Here is a 16095-nt window from a genome sequence, read left to right as displayed (position 1 = left end):
GACACGGGGACCGTTTGCAGCGGCTCTTGGAGCGACACAACGAAAGTGAAATGAGAAATGACTACGACGCTACTAATACCGAACAGGCGAATTAAATTTTGATGATTGGCAGTTTTGGTTGCTAAGCGGTACATGGACAGCGGCTTTACTTTTGATTTCGGTCGAATTTCAAACGAATTATAGGCGTTAATAAATCCAGCCAATGATAATTTGCAAAATAATTATATTTTGTACTCATGGCACAACCAACAGGCTTGATAAATGTGGCAGGTATTTTAAAATATATTTTCACATGAAATATTCATCAAATTAAGCAATAAATAAGATTAAGGTATCCAATTTGTTTTTTAATGTAAGTGGGTATGTAGGAAGGTAAGTACCTCCCTACATACCATACATTTTTACTAAGATTGATTTCACCTATTTATTTTTATCATTTTTAAAAGTAAATTTCACGATGAAAAAGGCACTTCGGTTTTTTCACACGAAATTAGTGTGTTATATACGGAAGAAACCAAGATAAAATACTGTTTATACGTGAGTCCTACCGCAATGTTTGTTTTTTTTAATTTATTTAAGGCGAACAAAGAACGGCCAGTGGCATTCTCTGATTTGTAAGCAGGTCGTTGACCGCTCAATATTCAACCAAGAGATTGCATATCATATTGGAATCATACACTTCGTAACCTACATTTCAATGTAGGCGTGATAGATTAAATTTGGAGACAAATGTTGCTAAAACCGTTTCATTCAACTTTACAACGTTTTTACTAATTGGAATTAATCAATTTTTGATTCTACATCTTACGTAATTTAAATTATAGTAACAAAAAACCACAAAATGTAAAGAAATGTATACTTCTTCGAAAAAAAATACAGTGTAATAATTATATCGAAAGTATTTATAGTTATTTAATTATATTGAAAGAATTTTATGTTGCGTAATACTACCTTATTCTATCTACTCCGTCTTAAAGTGTAATTGGTTAACCTTTAAATATTTAATGCACATCCAATGGAGTGTTTTAATTTTCGGCGTCACGAGCACAGCACAAATAAAAACCGCCCCTTAAATTGAAGGAAAAAGACGTATTGTTAATTATTATTTATGTTTTAATTAAGTGTAGATATAGAGTTTTAGAGTACTTGTGTGACTCAGATTAGGTAATTTCTACCATAGGCTAGACTTCTATGTATTACGTAACAAGTATTATATCGAATATTATTCTATATGAACTCTTTGCTGATGTTTTTTCATTACGTTTCTTTGCTTATTGATCTCAGAAATGTAGACCCAAGATGGTGTATAAAACATGATTGTGTTAATTACAAACATAACTAATACTTCATTAACGATTTTACTCATCGCACCAACATGTACCTGCATGGACGTTCAATAAATGTATCGTAACGACACGTCTTTTAAAGAGAAATATTATGGTTAAAAAGATACTCATTTCTTATGTATGAAAGATAAATATTAAGGAACTTAAGTACGTAGACGTCAACTGAAGACTGCTTGTAGACGTTAGCACTGTAAATAATATTAACCATCCCTTACATCGCCAATGCGCATCCATCTCACATGTTATGTCCTATGTGTCTGTACACTGGCTCACTCTTCAAATCGAAATACAACAATACAAAATTTTGCCGCTTGGCGTTAGAATGTAATATTAAAATAAAATGTTTGACGTAGTACTTATATGGGCAAATTAAAGCTATATTTTTAGTTTTTACGCAAAAGCCGCTTTTATATGGAATGATATGACTTCCTGCTTTTTCATTGATTTAAATAAAATAAAAAATATTTATTTACCTAGAACGTGATGAAATAGAAAATGATAAAATTTTAAAACATTTCATTCTGTATAGGAATGTAAAATGTTAGAAATACAATGCACGTCTTACAATCGTTTTGAGAAATACGATACTTAAGGCGATATTATATTAGAATTTATTGTATTTCGATATTAATCAAAGGTTAATAACCCACAACGTAATTACTTAGTAGTAATTAAACTGTGTGTGTAGCGTATTAAAACTGCTGCTGTAACAAACATTGCCTCAAGTGACGTACAAATAATTTTATAGAAACGTGGGCGATAGGATATTGTTATTAAGCTTAGATTGCTTTGAATATGTTTAAAAACAACATACACGTGGTTATAATGCTGAGCAAAATGTATTAGTCAATCAGCAGTTAACGAACGTCCTTGTAAGAGCAACGAACCCGGAACACTCGAGCTGTCATTGCGATAATACTAGAAATTATCCGACTGTTATGTAAGTCCTTGATTCATGATAATGTGACCTTCGCGGTCAATGCCCTATTGAAATGAAGTTAATGGCATTTATTTAGTTTATATTACGCTTCTATGTACGTTCAAGAGCAACGCACTCTTACGTAAAACAAACATTCAAGTACACTTTATATCTTCCTTTGATTAGGTATATAGGTATCTAATATAATAAATCTTAAAATATTCTGCCTTGTAATATTTATATATATTATAAATAATAAAAAGTAGGATCAAAATAATTAACCAAGGGGCGATGTTTTTTTGTAATGTCTACCCGATGAAATTGTTACGCCAATATACATAAAACTTAAACAAGAAAACGCAGCGTGATTCGGAGAAGATTTTAGTATATAATATTATTATAAAGGTAGCTAGCTCTTCTTTGTAGTTTCACCAGCTTTTAATTTTGAAATGAAAACTTCATATTTATGTCTACTATACGAAGAAAGCATTTTATTGAGTTTATTATTGTCTTCAAGTAAGCCACATCAACTTTATAGAGGGTCATTGGCAATGTAGTCATATCCCTCATTGCAAACGCGTTACCAATCGTGGGATCTTCGCTGTCTTCATAATTTTACTCGTAATTAGACTGGTTCACTCACCCTTCACTGCGGGAGCAAAAACAAACAAAACAAAACAAGGAATTACTGCGTAGTGGTTGAGTGAAAGCTGTTAATGTTGATAACAATGCATTTCTTCATTTACTATCTTCTTCTATATAATATCAACTTTACTGTTAACATATATAAGCAAAAACAGTTGTTGTCTATAGTACCTATAGTTATATGTTTATATATAATTTTATACATTGTGACTCCGACGTGAGCGACATGGCTCAGTGGCTAGAGTACGTGAATCTTAAACGAAGATTGCGGGTTGAAGTCCGGGCAAGCACCTCTGAATGTTCATGTGCTTATTTTCTGTTTATAACTCGTCACGTCCTCGGCGGTAAAGGAAAACTTTGTGAGAAAACCTGCATATGTCAGTTGAAAATTTGGCGCATTTTGGAAACCGCGACCTTCATTTGAAATTCACTTCTTCTGTTTATCAGGAAATTTCGACTTATTCTTCGTCAACTTATATACAAGAAATATTTAAGATATTATTTTTATAGTTCACATTCATGCAACAAATTCCTGTATTCCTTTTATGTCAGGAGTATAATTTAAAATATTTTTTAATTTATTTTATCGAATTAGTAATATTTACAGCAGGTTTATATTTTGACTAATAACCACAACGTGCTGATGTAAGTAGTATAATGTTCATGTAAATTAATACATATATTACGCAATTAATAAAAATTAAATATAAAGTTTTCTGTTTTGCGCAAAGCAGAGGCGTTGTGTGTGACTTACAAATTGCAAAATATATTGTTACGTTTTAATTGCAATTGTTTTGTTTGAAATGAAAACATGTCAAAAATTAGCGAATAATAGTGACTCCATCGCATCTTGTTCTGTCTGTTAGCAATTTAAGAGGAAAAAAATGTTTTCGTTTAACTAATCCTTTATAAAGTAACTTGCCTTCAGGTCCGCTCCATAAACCTACTTAGCTCCTCGATCAGCGATTATTAGTACTTTTAGAGTATTTAGCGTCAATTATGTTGTTAGTGCAAATATCTGTGTAGGAGTTGAAGCCACACAAACAGCGATATAGTTTATATTTTTTTATCGATTCAAATGTTAAAATCTTTTTGTAAATATAAAGTAGAATGATATAGACATATAAAATGTTAGTTTTTTTAGAGATACAAGCAAAGCGATAATTATAAAGTTGAGATACTACGAATGTTTGACTAAGGAATACTGATTCGACTTGTCGGCAATTTTTTTTGCAAAGATCACCGCACATACTAATAAAAATGTATCTAAATTAGTTAGTATAAAGAATCTTTTTTTTTTTCTCGCTGGAAAAACACATTTATGTGTTTCCCCCACATGAGGTGGGGGGTATGTGGGACTCGCCGGCGCTGAAAGCGCCGGAATACCCACTAAAAAACCAGCGGTACCCACTCCATCTTGTCGGGGGACGTCACGGGATCGCTTGCGCATACTACCGTGCCGTCCCGACGGTTGGCCCGCTTCTGCGGGCCTCCAAATCCTAGGGGGTACTCGGGGTACAGAGACCCCCTGGCCCCGGCGACACTCACGGCAGGAGGAGAAGATGCGCATAGCGCCGGCGTCTTCTCCCCGGTCTTCTTCGGCGAAGCGGGTCAGCGGAGGCACTCTCCTCGCGCTCCCGCTCCGCGGCCTCCTTCTGCGACATGACATTTTCGCAGAAGGATACCATCTCCATCCAGCACCTTTCGCTACCAAGCATGGCATTTATCACGCTCGGCAGCGAAAGGTCTCCGCCGATTAAAGTCGCCAGGGAAAGGCGCTGAGGCCCCCAAGCGGCACACTCCATCAGAGTGTGGCATGCCGTGTCCGTAGGCGCACCACACTCGTGGCAGGAGGGCGTTACCTCCCGCCTGACTATTCCGTGCAGGTACTTACCGAAGCACCCATGTCCAGTAAGCACCTGACTCAGTCTGAAGGTCAGTGTGCCGCCTTTTCTCGTTACCCAGCGACTCAAGTGGGGACGGATCGCCTCCACTGTCGCCAGGCCTGCTGATGGGGACCTCAGATCCTCCTCCCACCTGCGAATCAGGGCTTGCTGGGCGAGAGTCCTGATTCGCAGCACCTCCTCCAACCCTGGACGGTCGCCACGCGACCTCACTTCCGCCCGGAACCGGTACACTTCCGCGAGCACCTCCGCCTGGAGCTCCCAAGGCGGATCGCCCGCAAGAAATGTTGCCGCCGTCCACGACACCGTACGATATCCGCGTATCACCCTCACCGCTATGATTCTCTGCGGCCTTCGCAAGAGAACCTTGTTCCGAGCGGTGAGAGCGTCCACCCAGATGGGAGCACCGTACAGAGCCATGGACCGCACAACACCGGCGTATAATCGCCGGCATGGCGTTTCCAGCCCTCCTACATTTGGTAGGAGCCGGCTTAATGCAGCAGCAGCGTTGATGAGCTTCGGGCCAAGTTGGACAAAATGCTGCCCGAAGCTCCATCTTCCGTCCAGGGTCAGGCCCAGATACTTCATGTGGGCCTGCACCTTAATCACCGTCCCCTGGACGGTTAGTATAAAGAACCTTATTTTTCATAAAAAACTATCCATTTATATTGAGTTTCTATTGTCATTAAGAAAATACCCATACGAATATAAAGTTAAAATGATTGGCGGTTTAAGCCTTCTCATATTCCTTTAACTTTAAATTATATTAGGCAGCTTGTTAAGCAACTGCTTTTTTTATTGTTTATATACATAAATTTGTTTTGTTGTTTTCGTAGGCGGATGAGCATATGGGCCACCTGATGGTAAGTGGTCCCAAACGCCCATGAACATTGGCATTGTAAGAAATGAGCCACCAACCTTGGGAACCTCACCCTTCAAACCCGAACACAACAATACCAAGCACTGCTGTTTTGTGGTAGAATATCTGACGAGTAGCTACCTACCCAGACGAGCTTGCACAAAGCCCTGCCACCAGTAAAACATAATATTCTTCTTTAAACATAATACTCTTTTGACGATAGGTAACAGTTATCGATAATCGAAGGTATATTTCTTAAGCGATGCTTGTATTTTAGTTGAATGTGTTATTTTATTATAAGTATTTAATTGTATATTTTTAAATGAATATACATGTGTTGTTAATAATTTAGTAATACTAAGTACTCATACAAAATTCTGTGGTTGGTGTTAGTTAAAACGTAACGATGCCATAAATAATTTGTTTTGGTCAGTTTGCAAATGTTTATGACAAATTAGAAGCAGATCCTCATATATCGACCAGATATCGTATATATGTGTCTTTTCCGATGAATGAACCTTACGCAAATAGTAGCGTATTACGCATATATTAAAAACATACGTACATTATTTGGTCACTCTCAGATACTTCTCGTAATGCGCCAATAAAGATGTTAGTTTATACGTCTTCGATGTTATATTTCAATGCTCAATCTAACCACAAACCGAGATATTTTTCCGGGCAAGAAGAACTAAGGATTTTGTTTTTCTTAAACATAAATGGTGTAAAATATTTATTAGTTTTATTTTCGGTTATTTTTATATTTTAGCCGCTAGACATTTAGATCTTCGAGGCAAGCATATAAAGTACTACCAAGTGCTGTTACATATATCTATGTCAATTTTGTAAAGCATGGCTACAGTTTGCGTTTACTAACCATTACAAGTAAGGGTATGTATGTTCTAGACAATTACAACCAATTATAGACTGCAAAAATAAAACACGTTGACCTGTAGTTACCATATTTACAGTCAGAATCAAACACAATTATAACATAAGTATAGACACAATGAATATAGTATAGACACAGACCTAAAAGTTATAAAAGGTGTTAATATTCAACTTTGGCTCAAGTAGCAACTTGCTCATAAGAATACTTTTGGTGCTTAAAATTTTCATTTTCCTTGTGGAAAAATTAACCAATATTATCACCAGAAAAAAATTGGCACATTCAAAGTCGAAAGTTGTTAAACAAAGCAACAAGAAAAAACAGTTGGAATGTAGTACGAAACACTAATATATGTATACTCGACTGCTTCGTCTAGTGGCTAGTAAGACCGCAAATCTCGAGGTTCTGGGTTCAAACCCCAGGTCGGGCAGTTAAAAATTAGTGAATTTTTCTTTTGATGATTCTCAGTAGCAGCAGCAGTCTGGAGATGTGTACAGTCCCGTGCCTCGAAAAGTACGTAAAACCGTTGATCCTGCACCTAAATTCTTTCCGAAGGTGTGTGTTTGCCGTTCCATCATCATCATCATCAATGTTATAAAATCCGCAAACGCCACTAAATTTTCATGTGCATAATTTGTGCTTATAATATCTCGTGCTGGGTAGTGAAAAAACCTGCATGAGTCGTATTTAAATTTGTCAACCCGCATTGGAGCAGTTTGATGGAATAAGCTACAAATATTTTCCTTAAAAAGAGAAAAGGAGGTCTTGACCTAAGTTAAGCAAATCGCATCTTAGCATAACCAGGCCGAGTTGCCAGTATTTAACAAGAAACAGGCTATTTACAAAAATAAGAAACTGTTTTTATAATTTTAGGAATAATAACGATTCATACAATATGCCTAAACAGTCAGCTGCAAATCAAGTTTTATCATTGTATCTTGATTTTTTTTTCACGTTTAAAAAGGGACTGTGTAGAGCAATCAAGGGGCAAGCATTTATTAAACCTATTATATAATACCCATGAATGAATAAAAATCTCAATTTTTTTTATAGCATCGACCTTGTAATTTGTAAGAATTCAAAGGGCAGAAGGGAGGCATTCAATGTTATTTAATCAACTTGACCCTAAGCGGCAAGTTCAAGGTTTTAAGTAGACGTTTATTTAAAAAAATATATATTTAAATCACGTATAAAATGAAATTGCCTTATTTTTATATGAAATGACTATCAAGTGATACTATTGACCATTTGTGCATTGTGAAACATACGAGTCTTGAGATTATCTCCGTATAACCACGTGCCATAGCATGTGAGAATGGAAATGCATAGCACGTTCTTGTAGTAATTAGAATTCTTCAAGCAACCTCTTAAGACAAACAAGATAATTTGCCATTACAATTAGCATACGAAGCAAAAACAAGCTATATAATATGTTTGTTTGTTTGATAATATAATTACGGAAGTAAATTTAAACATCCTTCAAACATAAATAATAAATAACAGAGACCGCACCTTAAGCTGCCACGTGTAAGCCGGCATCTGAACCAGAACGCCAAGGTCGAAAGGGATGTATAGACTATGCTCTGCTCCCTGCGTTTGCGCATGATTGACGTCAATTCATTTCGACCTCGAAATTCCGTTAACACAAACTTAAGTAATTTTACCCGCCTATTCCAATTTAACGCCTCACTGCACATTTCATTTTATTTTATGTTCGCCTCTAACTGTGGTCACATGATTAGGTACCTGTATTTATGTAATTAAAATAACAAATCTATCGCTATTTTAATATTTTTGAATAATAAACAATCACAACATAATTTAAGATGTTTCACGAACGGATTCAATGAAAATATTCGTTGCATTTACGCAATCTTACACGCGAAAGCTTTTTCTTTCAGATATTTTCACCTTATTTTGTTATAATATTGAGGTAGATAAAATTCCGACAAAGGACAATTTTATGTATGTAGTTTTCTCAACTTTGACGATTTGTAAAATAAAATTAACATTTCCTATTTCCTTATAGTTTCAGTTATAATTTGTTTAATATTTTTCATTTCAAAGACCTTAGAAACATACAGAAATACCACATCGCTGCTATTAAAGCACAGACTATAGAGATTTCTTCGAAAGATCCGTTCGGAAACTTTCAATTACTCTCCAGACTAGTCAGGGACTCCCGACCGACATCGACATTAAAAATAGATAACCGGTAAGCTGTCTAGACTGCATAAATACAAAAGTATATTTAGAAGCATGCAGATATTATCTATACTTAAATGCTCATGATATTCTTATTTTGTATTTTAGTGTTTGATTAACTTATTTGATAAAATTAATGAATACTAATAACAAATGATAATAATATAAAGTAACACATTGCACAATAATATGAAATTATTATAATCTAGTATTTACTTATATAGTATTTAAATGGCTTTAAACGAAATTATTACGCAAATTGACAAAAACGTTTATTTAACCTCTTAAAACAATATAATTTCAAAAGAGCTTAAATAATTATTTTAACAAAATAAATATCTTATAGGAATTCATTTTAAAAATAAAATAATACAATCAATGTTATCATATTTTTTTTGAATAAATACACGCAGACCTTTATAATGATTACTTTATTTCCAAGGTATTATCTTCTTTATTTTTCTTCAATTGTTAATAATAATGATTTGATAGCCCTGAATGAAAAAAAAGGTTTGATCTTTAAAGATCGTAACTGAACAAAACTGACATCAAATGACAACCTATTATGTTGTATATTATACACACATCATTACTAATATTTTAATTACCAAAGTGTATTTGTTCATTTATTTGTTTGTTCCTTATAATTAGAAATTGTCCTTAGACGGAATGTCACATTAAATTTATAGAAAATTATTAAAATTGTGGAGGTCATTTACATCAAATGAGTATTATGAAAGCGTGCAAAATTAAATGACGATAGTGACCTTACGCACCGTCTGTTTCGCAAGGGCTTGAATCGGTTACACAACTTACCAATGTTCTTATTCTTCATTGTAATTGGGCAGCGTAAACTCTGACATCTCTATTCACAGTACGTTTTCATGTATCGTGTTTTGTAACGATTAGACCCTTCGTAACTTTTTTCGTTTACAAATTTGGAAACTGTGACATTATTGGAGCGTATAATGTACCAAACTTAGGCAGTGATTACATTTTATTTATGTGTATGTTTCCACATGTACATCCTTTCGAATGTTAAACTCAGGGTCGTTTTAATTAGGTGTTTTTTGTTTTCAAATTTTTGCTTCAATTCTTAAATTTAATTAATAAATATTTTGAGTCATATTTAAATTTCATTCATATTGCAGTCGCATCGATATACCTACTGCATAATAATAGGAAATACATTAACAAAAAAAAAAGAAGGTTTTAGACGAGATTCGACCGCGGCGGCCAGTTTCAAGAACTAATCACATTCACAGATTATTATAATGCACAAATGTAAATTCGATACGATCAGAGAAATCAGGGCTTATGCGCTTTCGGATGTAAACACTACCTCCTTACTGCTGCTATTGAGATGATGAAAACATAGACCTTTGAACCTTTGCAGCCTTGTAAGCACTAGATCAACGATGCAGACGACAAGAACGTAGTAACTATTTTATAAATTGCAGGAGATGCGCGCAAGGTGACCCCGGCATTGACATGTTGATAAGGAAAACAGAATCAAAATTAAAATAAATCATGAAGAACATTTGTAGAATTGCATTAATGGCGCCTTGGATAATGTATTTCTAGTATATAATGTGTATATTATTCAAAGTACACATACATACATATGTTATGTATGTATTTTGTTGTTTCCATGTTATCATATAAATAACCCGCGTATCAATGTTAGGAAGTAAATGGATTTTTTCATTTAATAAAGCAATAAATAATAATAAAATTGACTTAACAATAACAATTAGTTAATGACGTGTCATTAACAATCTAATCGCAACGACGATAAAAATATTTCTAAATTTCCGTTCGAATTTGTTAATGATTACCACGATATAACTAAATGCTTTTTAATTATCTAAATTTCTTATTACATTATTATGCTCACTTTTTATCAACTATTCGAAGTGAAAAATATGTCCCAAGAGATATTCACCATGCTACGCTATGCAAAGTAATTAAAAAAATATCTTCTGATAAAATGTTTCTAGCTTGATGGATTCTTATTAATAGCTGAATGGAATTAGGTCAGGCTTCTCGTTAGCCAGTGTCACCATATTTAACAGCAACGTTTTAACTTAAACTTCAAATTAATTTCATATGCAGGCGAGAAACGATGCATATATGTTATGTCATTAATATTGAAATAAATATTTTAATTAGAGGTAAAATATAAGCTTTGTCGGGATGAGGTCTAAAATCTAAATAACGTGGTATAAATTTCTTCGCGAACGTAAACAATTGCGATAAAAAAGGTCTATTTTTTATTTATCTTAAAAACTTCCATAGATAATGTAAAAATAAAAGAAGTTTATATCTCCAAATTATAGACGTCAAAGATTGAACATCAGATAACATACTTAATATATTTACGTAGACTAGTAGTGTACCTATACCAAAGTCCGTGTAGGTGTTCCACATAGTTGCATTTTACTAAACGATAAAATTGACTATATATCATCAGAGTATAAATTCTGATTAATATAATATCATTCACATAAATATTTTACCAAAGTCGTATTATCTTATATAATATATCATAATAAACATTTATATAGGCCACCTACATATACAAGGCTTTGATATCACATAACCTAATGTAACCGCGAAGTAATTTATTTTTCCGAGTTTTATATGATTATTAATTACTTATATTATTAATTAATCAATTAAGATAAGTATACAATATGTTCAAACGTATTTTAAAAAGAACAATTTACTCCAAAACCCTATTAAGTATATTCAGTCCATATCCTTGATGGTTTAGGCTGTTATTGTTATATAAAAGAAATGACAAATATTTCTTTATCATAATGTAAACTTAATTAGATTATTTTATATGTATTCATTCGGTTCGACCGATGTGCTTATAACATTGTTTAGTCATTTATATCAATAGAATAATGTAAACAAAAATGTCCTTTTGGATGTCAACATTCAAGAAGACGTTACGTACTCGTAGGATAGGAGTGATTGCAGCTATTTTGTTTATGTATCCAGCTCACAATGAGGTCAATGGCGCATGTTTGTCATTACTGAGGTTCTATTGTCGCTCTCATTCAGGGTTTCTGTATATTATAGGTTTGTCTTTATAAATTTATATTAAAGTGTTGACGTATTGTTAAATTAAAAGTATCGAATATTTATATATATATACATATATATATTTTTAGTTATACAGTTTTATAAATTAAGCTCCTCGTAAATTAAGAGAATAAAAAATACTTATTATAATATAATGACATTACGTGTCTTAAAACGTGTCTGAAAATGCCCCAATGTTAGGACAAGGTATCCTCTTCTTTTGAAGAGAACGTTAGTCTGTTAGTAAATACACATGAGGTACATACGATACATGAAATTATGAAATTTTCCTTACGATGTTTACGAAAATATGAAAATTCATTGGTTAGAATTGAACCTACAATTATTGATTAAGCTTCACGAGTTCAAACCAATATTCCATAACAGCTCAAAGATTATTCAATGAATATCATTAAACATAACAATAAAATAATAAAGCCATGTTTTACTCTGAGCTACGTAATGCTAGCCCATAAGTACATGTATATGTAAATGTGTGTGCGTGTGTCTGAACACGTGATTTTTAATACAGAAGTATGTTACACACTTCTTTCTAACTAGCCATGTTATTACCATTATAATTGTAGGTGGTAAAAATATCACGTAGCGAATAGCTTACTTTCTCTTGTTAATCTGTTTTAATATTATGTTTTGCGTAACCATAGAAATAGATAAAACATATAACAACTATAATCTATGCTCTGTAGTGAATAGACATTCGTTTCAACGTCGAAAACATACGACGTAAACAAGTTAATATTATGTTATTAAATTCAAAATTATACGTCTATAAATTAAATCATACCTTTTTTGTTTTTATAACAATTAAATAGCAGTCCTTTATTTTTGTGAAATATATCCTTAGTTCTTTCAGATTATTGGAATTGAATTTTATTTTCATATAAGCTTAAGGTGAAAACATTTTCATAAATATTTGAAAACACCAAATAAATAAGTTGAAACAAAATCAGAATACGTTGTTTTATAGCAAATTATTATAGATTAGAAAATTCGGAAACATCTATTTATTGTCATAATAGTGTTAAGTGCAGTAAGTTGCGCAATCGCATGACGTCAGAAGGATAATATTGTCGCCTTGACCTCAGGCTAATGTCAGCATGGCGCCGGCCGGCGTCTGCGCGCGCCTGCGTTATGCAACACATTCGCTAATGACACTCTCACAGGAAATGTAATGTGCAACACACAGTTATAATATTATCTTGTATTACCAAGGACATTTTAAATTAGAACAATGGATTTATAATTTACGCAAGCTCTTATCCCAACTGTCGTGAACAAATCGTCAATACATATCAATGTATATAATTAAATATTATTATTGAAAACATTAAAAAAATGTCATTGTAAAGGTACAAAAAACCCGTTATCGTTTATGGGCTACAACTTTAAAGATGATAGCACGCTTTGATAATGTAACGATCGCTTCCAGGGCGTTTCAAAGATAAATAATATCTTTGTAAACACACATTTTGATAAAAAAGTCGCTAATTTTCTTTCGCCGGTATTTCTCAGCTCTGAGGTGTTTCTTTCTGAACCGGTAGTATATTTTTGCTTCTAAAGAGTAAACATTTATCAGCTGATAAGTGACAAAGAACCGTAAGTTTTAATATAGGAAATCTTGGACTTTAACATTCATTGTTTAAAATACTGACTTTTTTTAATTGACTGAGGGAATAAAAAGTGCCCCTGTCTTAGAGCATACACTTGTGCAATACAATATCACATGCTTCAGAACTTCTTTAATTTTGCCGTCGTGAGCGAAATTCAATCAGGATCACATTATTGTTATTAAAATTTAGTAATTTGACTATTTTTGTTTTAGTTTTAAGACATATGTATTTTGTATATATACTTAGTAATTCACAATAAAAAGTAGATCTCAGTATAAAAATAAAAAAGTTTTTTTTTTACCGTAAATACTAACAAGCAGACACGTAAGCGTAACAAAAACGGTCATTACGAACATGTGTACAAATAAATTACACGTTATATACACCAATGTCATCAATGTAACTCATGCAATGATATAGCATTATGAAGATGTCAAGGTGACCTTGCATCTCGACAAGGAAGCCTAGCCTGATTCGTATATCATCTTTCATTTACGTTGACAAGTGGAAATTAGATAAATCATAGTTTCAATTGCTTAACAGCAGTTTAGGAAGGATTGAGTATGTATGATTTAGTCAGTGCAACATTTAGTAAAGGAAAATTTATCGAGCTAGTTTCTTAATGTTAATAAATTCATATTTTAGCTTTAATGCTAGCTAACTTCGATAGAATATGTATATTTTTTTCTATTAAATATTAAAATATGTTTTTTCAACTTTTTTGAATGATTTGTGTTTTAGTGATTCTGTATGTTTCACAATTTTTTAAACAATTATTGTTTTATGTATTACAGATATCGTAAAACTAATTGAAGTCGTTTGATTATAAAGAAATCGGTTATCATGTCAGCATAAAACTATTCTTTAAGATTACAAAAAATGTTAGCAAATCAAATATAAGTAATAATCGCAAATTTGTATAAGGCGCTAGCTAGTGTTTGGCAAACACATCATTTTCTAAGTTAATTTGTTTGTTTTTCTGCCAACTTCATTCCAAGGATGGCAAAAATTGCCTCATTGACGTTCATAACAAACAAGTTTACTTAACTATTCTGTTAAGAAAATCATATTTAATATTTTTATTATACGCAAAAAATTACCATTATGATCTAGGATAAATTGCCTTTATCCTTAATACGAAGTAGATTTATTATTGATGAAAAATTATAACGTTAATAGTACAGATAAAAAATACAAATCAATATATTCACTTACTCAACTTGTTGACCGTATATTCTACTATAATATATTATATATATTGAAAATGACTAGCTACCTATTCAGACTATAATTATTAAAGCGATTTATCCGCCTGTACTATGCTAATACATTAAGATGTAAACCTATATACATTATTTTGTAAATTTTATAAATATTATGTACAAGTAATCAATCATTTGATTGATATGATTACGCTAACAAAAGTTTAATTTATTTGATACTATGACATGTATACTTATTAAATTAATAACATAATATTCTTAGTTTAAGCTTTCCTTGTAATTTTTCAATTGCGTTAGAGATACTTATTATAAGATATCGCATGAGAAAAAAAATACAGAACCAGCCAAAAACACTAGACTCCATCTTATGGACATCTAATTGTAATATTTGTATATAAGTATATATGTATAGTATTATATAATAAAAATCTTGGTGTAAAACTCTTATTGATACCTCGAAGGCGAAACGGAGTGGTAGTATTTTAATATCGCCAGAAAATAACGACATTCACTCATTATTGTTATCTGTCTAATATTTTAGGCCTACCTCTAAATTAACAAATAGACTTAGAAAGTATTAACAAAGTAAATATTAAAACAAACAAACAAACTACCTAAATACGTGTTATCGATAGAGTAACTATAATTAGTATTATGTAGAGGAAAATATAACATTCATGTATACTTTGGTAAAATAAAGATAGGAAATATGAAGTCATCGACTCATATACATATATAGTAAGAGCTGATAAATTAAAACAAATAACTTTATGTACAAACTACTTGATTCACAAAATTCTAAGCAATAAGCGCCAAACTAAATTATAGGTTCATATTTGTTTCTACATTACATAAAAACGTAAGAAATTGCCGCTGAGTATGTAAGTATATCGCGAGTTTGTTTTTAAAATACACCTCTATGGCTTAGGGAAGAATATCCTTGGTTCGTTATATAATATAATTTATTAGCTATGACAAGCGTTTCGTATGATTGGGTCACTTGTATGGCGAAAGCTTTTACTTTTAGTGCTGTAGCGAGTTTGGTTCAGGCGGGTCAAGGTCACGTGAGCCTCACAAAAAGTGGTTTTGTGCCCCGAGCACATTCTTATCATCCGGCGACATTAATAAATTGTCTGCATCCATAATGTCGCGATAGATTTAATTGTATAATTATGTCTAATATCAGCGTCGTTTGAAAACAAGTCTAATTTATTAACTCGTTAGAGACCGAATAATGTTATAGAACGCACAGGTGTCTTGTTGTTTACGAATTTTATGTCTGGACCTTCTGCGAGTACGTTACTTCCAAGAGGCGATTGACATTACGTTCCGTTTCACGTATTAACTTTTCTCATGTTGTTAACAATAAAGGCTATTCTAA

This window comes from Nymphalis io, chromosome 8 (genome assembly GCF_905147045.1).
Source record: "Nymphalis io chromosome 8, ilAglIoxx1.1, whole genome shotgun sequence".
Taxonomy (NCBI): domain Eukaryota; kingdom Metazoa; phylum Arthropoda; class Insecta; order Lepidoptera; family Nymphalidae; genus Nymphalis; species Nymphalis io.
Note: the sequence above shows the minus strand (reverse complement) of the source record.